This window comes from Delphinapterus leucas, chromosome 9 (genome assembly GCF_059928025.1).
Source record: "Delphinapterus leucas isolate spDelLeu-1000000601 "Yukka" chromosome 9, BTC_Dleu_Yukka2, whole genome shotgun sequence".
Classification (NCBI taxonomy): Eukaryota; Metazoa; Chordata; class Mammalia; order Artiodactyla; family Monodontidae; genus Delphinapterus; species Delphinapterus leucas.
Window position 1 is genome coordinate 93715943 of NC_143137.1, and position 14545 is coordinate 93730487.

The window sequence follows — 14545 nt, forward strand, 5'->3', positions numbered from 1 at the left end:
AGAGATTTTAAAAGGATCCACGTAGCCATGAGTCAGCAAGACTGAGGGCCGACTCTCAGACTTTGTGGATGAATTATGGTATAATTCATAGTGGTGGCAGATCTCGTCTTTTTAAATTTCAGCTTTACTGAGGGATAACTGACGTATAAAATTATAAGATATTTAAAATGTACGTTGTGGAGATTTGGTACACATATACATTGGGCAAGCGCTCCCCCCATCTAGGTAATGAACACACCCATCACCTCACATATTTATCTTTTTTTGCGTGTGAGAACATGATACAGTGCTGTCAACCATAGTCACCATGTTTTATGTTAGATCCTCAGACCTTATTCATCTTGTAGCTGAAAGTTTGGGCACTCGTACCAACCTCTCCCTATTTCCTGCCAACTCCCAGCTCCTGCAACTACTTTTCTACTCTCTGTTTCTGTGAGTTTTGTTTTTTTTTTAGAATCCACATATAGGTGATACAATGCAGAATTTGATTTTCTCTGTCTGGATTATTTCACTTAGCATGATGCCTCAAGTGTTTTTTTTCACTCAAAAATAGTTATATTATTTCCATGTCAATCAATATGCAACTTGAAGTCATTTTAAATGCCTGCATCCTACTTTGGGTACATATGTACCATAATTAACCTCATCAGTTTTTCCTTGGAGCCATTTAGTTTCATTGTTTTTTACTAAACAATACTGTCTTAAGTGTCAAGTTTGGAATTTGATTTTACCCTACTTACCAGCTCAGAAGTATGTTGTTGCTGTCTTGTGGATGCTGGCAGATGACACAAGACTCCTGGATCAGAGACAAGGGACTTTATTACCTACAGCACAACATACAGCAGGAGTATCAGCGTGGCATTGGTTCCGTTGGCCCCCAAACCCCACAGCAGTGATTTCATGGACCCAGATGGATGCTGTGCTTGCGGTGGGTTGGCATTACAGCTGAGGAATATCGAGCTTAGGGAATCTATTTCTGCTGGGTAAGCAGTAAGCAAGCCCGCTCTTTGCGCCGGGAGGAGACATTACCTCATCCTTCAAGGTCCCTTGTTTTAAGCACAAGTCTGAGAAATGGCCTGGGTAAAGAGTGGTAAGGATTTTGCATTCTTGTCATACCCAGCAAGGCGTGCAGGAGCACGAGAGAACAGTGAAGGACTGTCTCTGAACAATAAGGATCCTTTCCTATACATGAAAAAATATCTTTAGGAGGGAATTCCCTGGTAGTCCAGTGGTTAGGACTTGGCATTTTCACTGCCGAGGGCCCGGGTTCAATTCCTGGTCAGGGAATTAAGATCCCGCAAGCTGTTCAGCACGACCCCCCAAAAAAAAGGATGGAAAAATATCTTTAGGGTAAATACAGAGGAATGAAATCACTCAACCAAAGAGTTTGCACTGCTGTAGACATTCTGTACTTGTTACCAGATGACCTTCTAGAAACTTCCTCTTGCAGGTTTGCTTTCTCAGTTGTGTTCTGTAAAATGACTGTTGCATTTCCCATGTTGGCCCAGGAATGACTTCCTCTCATCTGAGCGCTCAGGCCCATGTTGGTGTTCTCCACTTTTCCAGGGATGTGTCTCATTGTATTAACAGGGGGGATACTTTAGCAGAGCCATTTCCTGATTGGTGTCAAGCTGAAAATAGATTGCTTGCCCCAGGTTGGTGGGAACAGAAATGCTAAGATAAGCAACAGCGTCTCCTCCCCGCAGCCTACCCTGCCTGTAGCAGGTCAAGTCTCTTCCTATTCAGGAGGCCCAGGGCTCTGTTTTCTCATTTGATCTAACAGTGCAGACAGGTGGTATGTTGTATCTGTGTGCTTGTAGGTGAATTTTAATGACATTTCAAGGCATCCTGAAAAACAAAATAATTCTTTGGATTGCTTTTGTCAAATAATAAAAATATTTGACATAAATCTCGTTGGGAGCAGATGTGGAAATACGCAGTTCTTACTTTTTTACTCTCCTTCCCTGGGGGCTCTTGGTCTGTGCCAATCTGAATTTTATTGCTGAAAGTGCTCGCTCTTTTCCGGGTGTGTTGTCTTTAATATATAGGAAAACTTCGGGCGAGGACCCTGGAGCAGTAGCTAACACTGCTAAAATCAAGACTGAACCATCAGAGAGTTACATCAGGACGGAAGGTTTGTCCTTGGATCAAAGCCTCCCCTGGGCGAGGACTCTGGTACATGCGTCCTGGTAGTGGCTGCAGTGGTCTGGGCCATATGGGGAACTCTGTTGTTATCACAGACTCTTCCCATGACTTTGGTGTATTCACTTCTTTTTGGTTTCCTCTTCTGTCAAATGAGCATGCGAATCTCTGACCCTGACCTCAATTAGAGAACCACCTTAGAAGCCCTGGCTTTTATTTATGTGTGTGAGACTCAAGTGTAGATCCTCAGGCACATTTTGTATTCCACGGGGTGCCTCTCTCCTTAATCCACCCCCTACACCCAGGCCCCCGGCCAGCAGTGACTCTTCATGGTTTGCCATGCGCGTCCTGGCACATCAGGACACATCATTTGAAATACCTGTTGGCCATATGTGGTATCTCCTTAACGTGGATAAGCTGGATGCTCTGCAGGGAAGAGACCCTGAGGACTGTGCCCTCCAGGTGGTTTATTTGTGTCCGCCCACCAGGGAAGCACATCCTTTCCTATTGAAATGTTTGAAGGAAAAGTCCATCGTACCTAAAGAGCCACGTTTGAAGAAAATTGGCCCTAACTTTCTTCCTGATCTTGCGGTAATGTCCATAAAGAATGTTCTCCAGGCAGGAAGAATCAGTCATTGTTATGGACTGAATGTTTCTGTCCCCCCCGCCCCTAATACTCATACATTAGAGCCCTAACTCCCCATGTGACTGTAGTTGGAGATAGAGCCTGAGAGGAAGTGAAAAAGGTTAAATGAGGTCACGGGGTAGGGCCCTAATCTGACAAGGTTGGTGCCTGTATAAGAAGAAGGAGAGATAGCAGTGCTTTCTCTCTCTACCATGTAAGACCACAGCAAAAAGGCATCTGTCTGCAAATCAGAAAGAGAGTTCTCACCAGAACTTTAACCTGCCGGACCTTGATCTGGGGCTTCTAATGTTCAGAACTGTGGGAAAAGACGTTTCTGTTGTTGAAGCCACACAGGTTGTGGTATTTTGTCATGGCAGCCGGAGCAGCCCTGGCAAAGTCATGTAAACACTCCAGAAACAGCCACCATGACTGGGCAGGAGGGAATCCAGTCACCTTCCAAGACTGGCATTTCACCCTGACTGGTCTCAAACCAGTCCTCTCAAATCTTTTCTTGGGAAAGCACAAATGCTAGGTGAGCCAAAAAAAAAAAAAAGGTGATGATGCGGGCTTGAAGTTTTTGTTCTTAGCCGTGCTGAGCTATTTTCCCATTTTTCTATGAAACATATGCAGATCCTAACTACCCAGATGCTCATCAGACTTTTTAGGAAGTAACTGCTTGATCACCTGCCTTCAGATCTAGACGTTAAAGTTTTCTGAAAGGGGATAAATCATATTTACTGTGAATCCGTGAACCTGGCATTACTCTTTGTGGTCGATAAACATTAGTTGCAAGATGAATAAATCCATGAATGAATGAATGAATGGGCAGTAAATGGAATGTAAACTGACTATAGTGTCTGGTCAATTTTCCAGATCATTCCACATTTCTTCTATATTCGCAATAACCTTTTTTACCCAAGGTTTTTTATACATTTCTTTTCAAATAGCCTAAAGATGCCTGATCAGGATACCTTCATCGAGTTCCAATCTGTAAAGGAATGAAAATGTAGAAGCAGGCATCTCAGGGGCCATCCTTCTTAAATACACAGTGTGTTCCACTGGATCTCTACATATGGATGGCTTCCCTGGTCCCCATGTCACAGTTGAGATATTCAGATCATTTAAGTCAGCTTGCTATGTTTAAAAGGGATTGCAAGGTTCTGTTCTAAGCTCAAGAAGCTACTTCTTTTTGCAGATATCAGAATACCCAACTCACAAGGTAGTAAAATGATAGTTGTATTTTCCTTTCTATATATGTTATAAGTCTACGGTAGGCTTTCCAGGGCTGATATCCTGATTCAGTGATATTTCAGCTGTGCAGCTTTTTTAAAAAGCTGTTTTCCAGATGGTTTCTGCCCCTCTAGGCATAACATCTACTTCCCAGTCAGCCAGAAATGGGAAGGGCACATCTTTGCCTTTTTATTTTGTATCCCATAATCCAGCCCAGGGAGTGCTGCCTACATCTCCTTGGCCAGAACTCCACAGTATAGCTCCCCTTAGATGCAAGAACAAGAAGAATGCAAGGAAGGGCTTGGTTGAGAATGTGTGTTAACTGAACCAACCTCCACTGTCTTCCACACAATCTCCAGGAAGAAGAGGAAGCTTTTGGAGAATCCCAAACGAGACTTGGAGACAGGGAGATAAGAGTGGCTTCTGAGATTCAGCAACAAGAGATTATGGGCATTCCCTTCTCAGCCATTTTAAATAAGTTCCATGGAAGCCCAAGTCTGTGTCACCTTGTTCCAACCTAAATAGCCAACCCAGGATGAGGTGTCCGTCCCAACGTGAACTAATCATGATTAGGGGGCCTGCTAGCTGAGGGTCAGAGTTGGACGGTTCATTCATGGGGGCACGGGGTCACCCGATGAATTGATGGCTATTCTCAGAGAAGGAGGCTCATTTTGAGTCAGGGAGCCAGCCAGGGGGCCCACCTAACCTTGAGGGGGTGAATGGGAATGGCAAGCAGCTTCTTCCAAGATTGCTTCCTGAAGATACCGATGGCCCCCAGTATCCTCCTGAGGTGGTTTTAGGGACCTTGAAGAACAGAGCTCTGGTCTTAGCATCCAAAAACAAGCTCACATCCCAGCTCTGGCCAATGACTTTGGGCAGCTCATTCCTTAGACCTCCGTTATCTCCTGCATGAAGTAAGACTAGAAATACCCATGGATAGAAATGGAATAAGCACCCTCTGACAGGCCGAAAGCATTGTGGACAGAGAAGGTGTTGTTATGATTTCCAGAACAGTGCCAAGTTGTGACTGCCTTTGCCAGCCATTGTTATGTTTCATGTCACTGAATGTGATCTCACGAGAACAATGGCCATTAATATTTACAAAAAGAATCTTCCTTCCACAACCCGTCTTCAGTTTTTCCAGGCCTTCTGTCACTTCTCACCAGCCATGTCCTCTTTCAGGAGTGGATGGGGAGAGATACATTTGTGTCTAGAGCGTGCGTCTGCTGGAACCAAGAGCTGTGTGTCATCATTTGTAGTGTATGTGAGTAGAGGAGGCAAAACCTGATCTTCCCCTGCTCATTGGAGCTCACACAGAACCCAAAGGGTTAAAGCAACGTTCCAAGGAGCTGCACACAAAAGTATCTAACAGGCTGTCCGGTGAGATAGTCACTTGACCACGCTACATTCAATGAGGTCATGGTCCCACATGCATCCTCTTCTCCTTGGGAGAAGGTGCATAAAATATAAATAAATGATCAGGTTACAGAATGAACTCTGAATGACCAATTTTGGCTCAAGTAAAGGCCTTCTCCTGCCTCACAGTTCCCCGACGATAAATCTTTCAGCAGCAGGTTGATCCTTTTCAGAAACAGACTGTCTAGCAATGTTTCCACCTCCTGCCCCCATCAGGATGGAGTGAGTACGAGGCGGAGGCCTGGACGCACAGACAACCCACCGCAGACTCATGCCCAGAACAGCTTTCCTCTTTCAAGGGCCGACTGGTCCATACTCTGGCTGCTGCTGGGAGGGAGAGGAAAGGGAACAGGTTGCAATGTCGCTAATAACAGCAAACGCAATAGACCATCTGCAGAAGGGAGCCGCTGATCTGTCTCCCAGAGAATGAAGCTCTGAGGTTGAAGGGGCCAGACCCAGCACTACTACTAGAAAGAATGACAACGTCCTTGCAAATGTTTCCATCCCCTTAGTTTTCCCTTGGGGTAGATTATTTAAAGTCTGTCATGAGTCTTTGCAAATTCATAACTTGCATGTGCTCATTTTCCCTGGGTCCATCTGTGCCCATGGGAAAAGGAATATAAAGGAAGGAGGGATGCTTTGGTGACAAGATGCTTAGGGTTGATGGGGGAGGGGGGAGGAGGACCCAAACTTATGAAGCTGCTACTCTGACCAGAAATGGAAACCACCCCTTCCAATCAGCATGTTGTTTTTGATAAAGAAATAAGACAAGGTTACTCTCCTTTGTCTTGTTTCTCTGGTTCCCTTGCTGTTTGCTTTTCTCTCCAAATTAGGTAGGGCCAGAGTGCATTAACGTGACCAGTGAACTCCTACTCAGTGCCACCAACTCTTGCCTCCGTGGGAAGTTTTCATGTTGGATCCGGCTACTGGCCTTCTGTGCTCTAAAGGCTAACTCTGCAGCCTGATGGGCCGGCCGCTTGACCCTTCAACTTCAGCCATCCTGAGACTCAAGTTCTTTCTGCTCCCACCTGGCTTGCTGGTCTGCACTCCCCTGGGTTATTGACAGAGTCCTGGATGGCCCTACTGTGTCTTTATGTGAATTACCAAAGGCTCCCAGCTCTTGGCAGACCGACTAGAAAGCATCCCTCTTCGGACTGAGACAGCTGAGCCAGGGCACACGGCCGGCACGTGGCACGCAGGCTGGTCCTCAGCCCCCAGGTGCACCCCTGCACTGCACGTGGATGCACGCCATGGCCCTGATTGGCGGCAACACCTTTCTCTTTGCCCTCCAGCCCAAGTGTCACCGAGAGGTCGGCCAGGGGGCAAGTCAGGCAGTGCTTACTCTCCAGGCTCCTTTGACTCCTGTCAGGGGACTGCCACATCCTGGCACGCATAGGGATAGCTCAGCTCTTGTCACAGAGGCTTTCATCTCATTCATTCACTCAGTAAATACTCAGTGAACATCTTCCAAGATGTTCATCACACCACCCTATAACCATGCACCAACTCTTTACCAAGATGCACATCTGGCCCCCAAATACCTGTGAACCTGATATATTGTACTTGTTAATCTAAAGACCAGGAATGCTGTTGCAAAATGCTTTACCTTTATACCTAAATGTATATTTGTGTTTTCTCCAAGTGCTCCCTACTTGGCAGACCACAGAAGGTCAGTGCACAGTGGTCTGACGCATTGCTTGGAGTATGTGTCATCCATGGGCCCTCCTGGATTCACGGCAGCTATGCGGTCCCCTTGGGGGCCAGGCTACCTCTGGTGAAACTTCATTTCGGCACAGGTGTTGGTGACATGGTTGAGTCCTGTAGTGAGAGATTCAGTTGCTCCTTGCCTTGGTGGCCTGTCTACACAGCTTCATGAGGGGAAAGGTGAGGGAGTTTCTGTCCCACCACTTAGCTACAGAAGGAAGACTAAATCCTAGCACCTGGAACCTTCAATCAAGTCACACTTTTTTCTGTCCCTTGGTATAAAGGAAATGTTGGAGACTGAAACATACTCTAAGAAAAGATAAGGCTTGCTTCCTAGATATCTTTTGGCAAAAAGGGTTATTGAAAGTCTAGTGTCGTTGGTCGAGGGAAAAGTCCTCAAATCAGACTTCTGGGTTCAAATCCCAACTCAGCCATTTCCTAGGTATGTGTCTTAGTCTGCTTGAGCTGCCATATGAAAACACCATAGACTGGATGGCAACTTATGGTAAACAACAAATTTATTTCTCACAGTTCTGAGATCAAGATGGACAGGTTCTGGTGAAGTTCTTCTTCCTGGCTTGTAGATGGCTGTTTTCTCATTGTGTCCTCACATGGAAGAGAGAGAGAGAGACAGAGAGAGAGAGGGAGAGAGGGAGAGAACTAGTGCTCTGGTGTCTCTTCTTACAATGGCACTAATCCCACCATAAGGGCCTCATCCTCATGATCTCATGTAACCTTAACTACCTCCCAAAGGCCCCATCACCACATACCATCACATTGGATGTTAGGGCTTTAACACATGAATTTCAGGGGGACATAAACATTCTGTCTGTAATATTCTGCCCCAGCTCCTCAAAATCACAACCTTTTCACATGCAAAATACATTCCTTCCACCCCAATAGCCCCCAAAGTCTTACCTCCTTCCAGCATCCACTCTAAAGTCTAATGCCCAAAGTCTCACCTAAATGTCACCTAAACCAGATAAGGGTGAGACTCCAGGCATAATTCATCTTGAGGCAAAATTCTTCTCCAGGGACTTCCCTGGCAGTCCAGTGGTTAAGACTCTGCGCTTCCAATGCAGGGGGTGCAGGTTCCATCCCTGGTCAGGGAGCGAACTAAGATCCCACATGCCGTGCGGGGAAAAAAAAAAAAAAAAAAAAAAGAAAAGAAAAAATTCTTTTCCAGTGTGAACCTGTGAAACCAGACAAGTTGCATGCATCCACAATGCATTGGTGGGACAGGAAGAAGACAGACGTTCCCATTTCAAAAGGGAGAAATTAGAAGGAAGAAGTGGCTGACAGGTCCCAAACAGGTTCAAAACCTAGCAAGGCAAATTCATTAGCTCTTAAAGCTCGAGAATAATCCTCTTTGGTTTGATGCTTCACTCCAGCCCATGGGAGAGGCAGCGTCGCCTCCAGGGATCGGTGGGGTAAGCCCACACACGTGGCAATCTGCGAGGGTGCAGCTGGGTGGCAATCCTGATCTTTGAAACTGACGTAAAGGCAGCCTTGCCCCCCGACCCCAGGACAATATGAACCTGACATTGTACCTATGGAAACTAAGAAAACTTTCTGGGCTTATCTGTGATTGGAGCAGGTAATGCTACCTGCACTAGAAGCACTTCTGAACCGGTTAAAAATACACATCCGAGGCCCCCCACAAAAAGCACTATAGCAGCCCCTATTGGGCAAGAGGCCCAGGAATCTGCATTTTTAACTCAGCTCATTCTGATGTGCCCTAGATGCTAAGAACCACCGCCACCAGGGAACTCAGCACAGGATACTGAGTCATTATTTCCCTCCCTATGTTTTATTAAATTTATTTGTATGTGCTTTAATGTTATTGCCCCATGTGAGTTTCTGTTAGCATTTTATCCCTCTTGTGTTCCTCTAGTTGTATATCTTTTTCCTTCAGGGTGGGGTTCAGGGCAGTTTTCTGCTTTGGTTACTGCTACCGACCACATCATCCCCTTGCTACCCTCAACCATAACAGACAGCCCTGCCCACTCCCTCCTGATTTATCCTGTATTGTGTTACCTTCTCACCCCCCCACTTCTTGGCGATCTAAGGAGCTGTTTTTATTGTTTCTAGCGCCAACACATCTGTCATATATTTCGCTCCAACTTAAAAACATTGGAGAGTCACTGGTTACTTAGCGCAAAGTGATGTCTGCCCTAGATGACCATTTCTTTTGTAACTGGCTCTCACTCAGTGAGACTGGATATTGCGGGCTTCTCCTTTCCCACTCCCACTGCCATTTCAATCAGACCCTTGAACTCAGAGTATACAGAGATGCTCTCAGCCTAGGTTTGTATATATAATGACTTCATTTTGTGACTCAAAGTAAACTTTGTGGTTCATTCACAGTTTCTCATTTTTTTAATTAATTTTTGTTGGAGTGTAGGTGATTTACAATGTTGTGTTAGTTTCTGCTGTACACCAAAGTGAACCAGTTATACATATACCTGTACATATATCCACTCTTTTTTAGATTCTTTTCCCATATAGGTCATTATAGAATATTGAGCAGAGTTCCCCGTGCTATATAGTAGGTCCTTATTAGTTATCTATTTTTTTATATAGTAGAGTGTATATGTCAATCCTAATCTCCCAATTTCTCATTTTTGTAGACTACTCTTCCTCCATGAACACAGAAAATTAAGCCGTGGTCATAACTGAGGAAATGATATAGTGCAAAGTGTGTTAACAGCAGGCGGTAAATAGATTGGTAAGAATCGGTCTGCCTCTATCGGAATTGTATCGATAGTGAGAGTCTTACTAGTCAGAAATAGAAATCAAGTTGATTTAACCTAAACAAATGAGGAATTTGCTGGAGGACATCAGAGAGCTCCCGGGTTTTCAGACTCAGAGCATAGGTAGGAACCAAAGGGGTCCGGATAGCCAGTCCTCATACAGGATGTGGTCAGGGCAGGAGACTGGTGAGGGTTCTGGGCGGTGCCCCTGTGGCCGGTCACTTCCAGATTCAGAGCCCCAGGCAGAGGTTCTGATTAGTTGAGTTCTACCATGTGTCCACTGCCCCCTCTCCTCCCCCCGCCCACACACAGGAACCCTCCCGTAGAACCCCCATAGTGGAAGGTGAGCCTTCCTCTTGTCCCCCATGGTTCCTCCAAAATACTAAGAAGATTTGAATGTTGTGTAGCTTTATGGCAAAAGCCCACCCCAGGTATCATTCACATGCCCCTATCTCTACTGCAATAATCCGTCAGTTATTGAGGACATCTGTTTTTTTTCAGGCACTGGGCTAGACGCTCCATGTGTAGAATCTCTAGTCATTACCACAACCCTGTGAAGTAAATAGCAGGAAGTACTTTTTACAGTTGAAGACACTGAGGCTTGAAGAGGTTACGTAACTTGCCTGTGGCCAGACAGGTGGTAAGAGATGAACCCAGGATGATCTGACCCCAGAACTTGTGGCCCGTCCACTCCATCAAATTGCCGCCTCTATGTATTATTTTCACCTAAATCCTTTTCTCCATATTCTTTTCTCCATATCCCAAGTAGTTTATGCAGATAGAACTTGTTTCTAAACTGTTATGTCTGCATCTGAATAATAGAGGGTATTGACAGATTTCTCTCTAAGGTTTTCATCTGTGTCATTCTGTGTTTCTAGAACTATATTCTGTTGGTTACCGTTTTAAAATGGCATTGAGTGCATAACTGCAGAGAAGGTTTGGATGATGCTGGTGGAACCCTTATCAGTGTCAAGTGTGACACCATTTTCTCTGGCCTTACGCAGCCTTCCCCAGAAGATCGTACCTCACCTCCCAAATCAGGTCTCTGTAATCTGTTTGGAAATTAACCACAGGCCTGAATCCCGGTGGAAGTGGCCGCTGAACAGTCCCTGCTGTCTGGTTGGTGACATGCTAATAATCACCCTTTCTTCTTCTAAATGAATACTTCTCAGCAGAGACTCAAAGGAACTTTTCAAAGAAGACAGTGTATGTGTTCACGCCACTTTAATGTGGACAAAGTTCGGAGGTGGGCGTCATTCAGGTAATCACCCCTGATGCTCTCTCGGGCACATGTGGTTTTAACTAGAAACTAAAGCTCCCTGGACACTTTTCAGAACCATGTCTCTGGCTTTGGTCTGGAACTCCTGTCTGGAACAGCAACTAGTATCAGGGCATTAAAACGCATATGCTCTGGGTGTGTTTCTTCCTCATGAGGGGTGGTTTGTGATTCATTCATTTAATTGTGCTGTAAGTGGACATTTATGGAGGACCTGCTTGGGGCCAGCAATTATATCAGTGTTGAGCTTTTACTTACAAAAAAGACAAAATCCTCAGCAGGGGGTGTAGGGGTGTGGCTGGGGGAAAGTAGACATTAAAACATAATGAAAATGCAGGGTGATGGAAATATGTTATGAACGCCTGAAGAATGTATTAGAGGAGCACAGAGAAGGGAATGACTAGATGTTTGGGGGTAAAGGTGAAAAAAAAATCATAGAAGTTGCATTTGAGTGGAGTTGTAATGAAACAATTTAACCGAAACATTAAGTGGGAGTTTATTTGTAGGCTGAAGGGCAAAAGTTTGCAAGTTTTAGAACATATAGAGTTCAGGATGACTGTGAATTACATAGGAAGGGAGTAATAACAGAGTGAAAGGAGAATTTGAAAAGGAGCTAAAAGAGGCAATGATATGAATAGTCATATATGTCCTGCAAGGGGCTTGGATTACGTTAATAGTGAACCACTGAAGGTTTTCACCTGGAGAGGGACGTGATCAGATTGTATTTTAGAAAGTCCACTCTGTTGACAGAATAATGAATTAGAGCCAGAAGGGGACAGGAGACTTTACAGACAGCCAGATTACAGGTACAATTTTACCATTTTGGAAAGAATTTATGGAGGAATGAGAAGACATCGTTTTTCACAGTCTCCTTAAATATATGAAGCCCGTAAGGATCTGATAGGAAAATGTGTAGTATTTTCATTAGGAAATAATTGCAGTGCTTATTTTCTTTTACTGGCCTGAAATCTTAAAAAAAAAAAGAAAAAGGACAGTAAGCCAGTACAGTATATCTTGACTTTTTAGAACATAAATTTTATATAGCATGAGCCAGATTTTGTTCTCTAACCCATAAAATGATTAACAACAAAATCCTCGGTTATGGATAATTAATAAGTTATTAAAGAATACTAATTCCTAACAGAAAGCTTTTACACTGGTTGTCCACGCCCTGGAAGTACTTATTTCCCATTCAACGCTATATTTAAGGACCACTTTCAAACATCTATCATGTATCATTGAAGTAGATTGGAAGATGTGAGTGTGGACTGCATTAAGACATGTCAAAATGAATAAGTGTTTTAGTAAGCTGTTCTATTTCTAATACAAGCCAGTGAAAAAAACAATGAGCCAGTCTCCAGTGTTAAGATGGGAAAATATGAAAACCATCCCAGCTTACTCCACTCATCACCATGGTTTCATCATCTATTACACAGTAAAACAAACATAGCCACTGACTGTAACCCTTAATGAGCATATGTGACTCTGATAATATTTATCGGGTTTATTTGTTTGAGGCCAACTGAAATGAAAAGAAAACAGTGCAGCGCTGGGTCATTAGTCGCTTCTGACGTGTGCTGTAATTCTAAGGAAAACATTAGTAGCCTATTCTTAGCCAGTACCTTCCTCCACTGAAGCGATAATGGCCCAAGGAATAATCCCTGGGATGGAAAACAGAAATTCCCAGAATTAAATGTTTTTGCTCATCTGTTCTATGGTCATAGGAACTCTATCAGCATCATCATTTCTCATCAACATCGAGAAATGTTTTACATCAGACCATTATGCAATCCTCCCCAACTAGGCTGCCATTCATCTTCATCTCTCCTAAGTCAGGATCCTCCCAGCCAGAAGAAATGAAAAATATCACCTCCTCCAGGAAGCCTCTCTTTCCCTGGTAAACGTTATCACATGCACTTGACATTATTTTCACTTCCATAATCTGTTTATCCTGTGTTCTTTCCCGTACTCAAATATGTTAGTTAAAAAACTCATACAGAAATGATAGGCGTGAGACATTGTTCTAGACTTCACAGGGCTGGTATATGTGGAAGGTGGCAGATAGATGAAAAAAGGTACTTCCCTGCAGGGGTACAAACCCAGCAGGGGGGACAAGGCAGATGAATAGGATCTAAACGTGGTCTTCAGTCTTGTTTCAGCTCAGCATCTGAGCAGAAGGCAGCCCCCTGCCACCAAGCCCGGGGACCCACTGGTTGACAAAGTGTGTACGGACCTGACGTGCTGGCCACAGCCCAGGCTGGAGGGGTGGAAGGAGAGGAGGTCTGGGGAGGCGTTTGAAAACTCTCAGGAGGAATTGGTGATTCAAAGCAGGGCCTTTGGAATAAATAAAGCAGACAGGAGTTAAAGCATGGGACCTTCTCTCTGTGTGATTTTGATGAGTTACATAATCATTTTGAAGCATATATGATGTTATCACTAAGTGAGATACTGTGAAGAGACTTATATTATTCCAGGTTATAAGTTCTCAATACAGGGCATTTATTGTTCTTGTCACTATGATTTTATGCTTCTCAGAGGGTGTGTCCCCCCCATTCTTTCCCCCAGTGAGGAATCGTTTCATTAAACTGTGAAATGTCTCCCAAGAACAGCACAGTATATGTGGGGAGTTCAGAAGAAAAGGAATCCTGTGATTTTGGAGCAGGGGATCAGAGAAGGCTTCGTGGAAGAGATGCCACTACACCTGGTTTGTAAGGGTCAGGTATGAGTCGAGGAAGCGGTGATCAGGAGACAGACCGTCCAACCATGAGCCCAGTGATAAATGGAGAACATTTCCATACTTCCTTCTTGGGGCTCCAACGAGAATTACAGGCATTTGCTGGATATTCCCACTGGAAATGGTAAGCTTCTTAGAGCAGGAACCATAATTCTACATTTTATATATTATCCCCTCAGAGGAGCCAATAGAAATAAAATAAATACTTCTGTTGATGTTCTGAGGCCTATGTGGAAGCCATTCTTATAACTGAGAGGTTAATTGAAACACTTTGAAACCTCTCTCTCTCTCTCTCCCTCTCAAGAACAGAAAAGGAAGCTTGGAGAAAGCTGGGGTGGATCCAAGGAGTAGGATGCCACCCTCTTGTTCTAGATGGTTTAACTTGTGTGAGCTCCGTCTCTACTCCCTAAAGAGCTGGGTATGTGTAATAGAATCATGGTGTTTGGGGTTTATTCATTTTTTTGTCATTCATTGGTAAATTCTTTTCTTTGTAAAATTTCCAGCATGCTTTCAGCTATGCAAAGAGGCAACTATGAGAAGTTGTTTGGTTTGAACGTGAGCACAAGTGTTAAAGTCTAAGAGCGCCGTGGATGTGGTAGGTGGGGCTGAGGCCTTACGGAAGGGCAGATCCCAGGGAAAGGAAGGCAGACTTAATTGCCTCATCA

At 44.4% G+C, this 14545-nt stretch overlaps 1 protein-coding gene and 1 non-coding gene across 4 annotated transcripts in view; both read left to right on the plus strand.

Annotated features, from left to right (window-relative positions):
• Window positions 1-14545, plus strand: part of SUGCT (succinyl-CoA:glutarate-CoA transferase) — a 793918-nt gene that overhangs the window by 759926 nt on the left and 19447 nt on the right. For all 3 annotated transcript variants that reach the window (XM_089917071.1, XM_089917070.1, XM_022593044.2), the window contains one exon: window positions 1-14545. This exon is cut by the window's left edge and continues 66511 nt beyond it; it is cut by the window's right edge and continues 19447 nt beyond it. The gene's annotated coding sequence lies outside the window, so the exon portion shown is untranslated.
• On the plus strand, window positions 1215-1287 carry TRNAE-UUC (transfer RNA glutamic acid (anticodon UUC)). The gene has a single exon. It is a non-coding gene; the product is annotated as a tRNA-Glu (tRNA).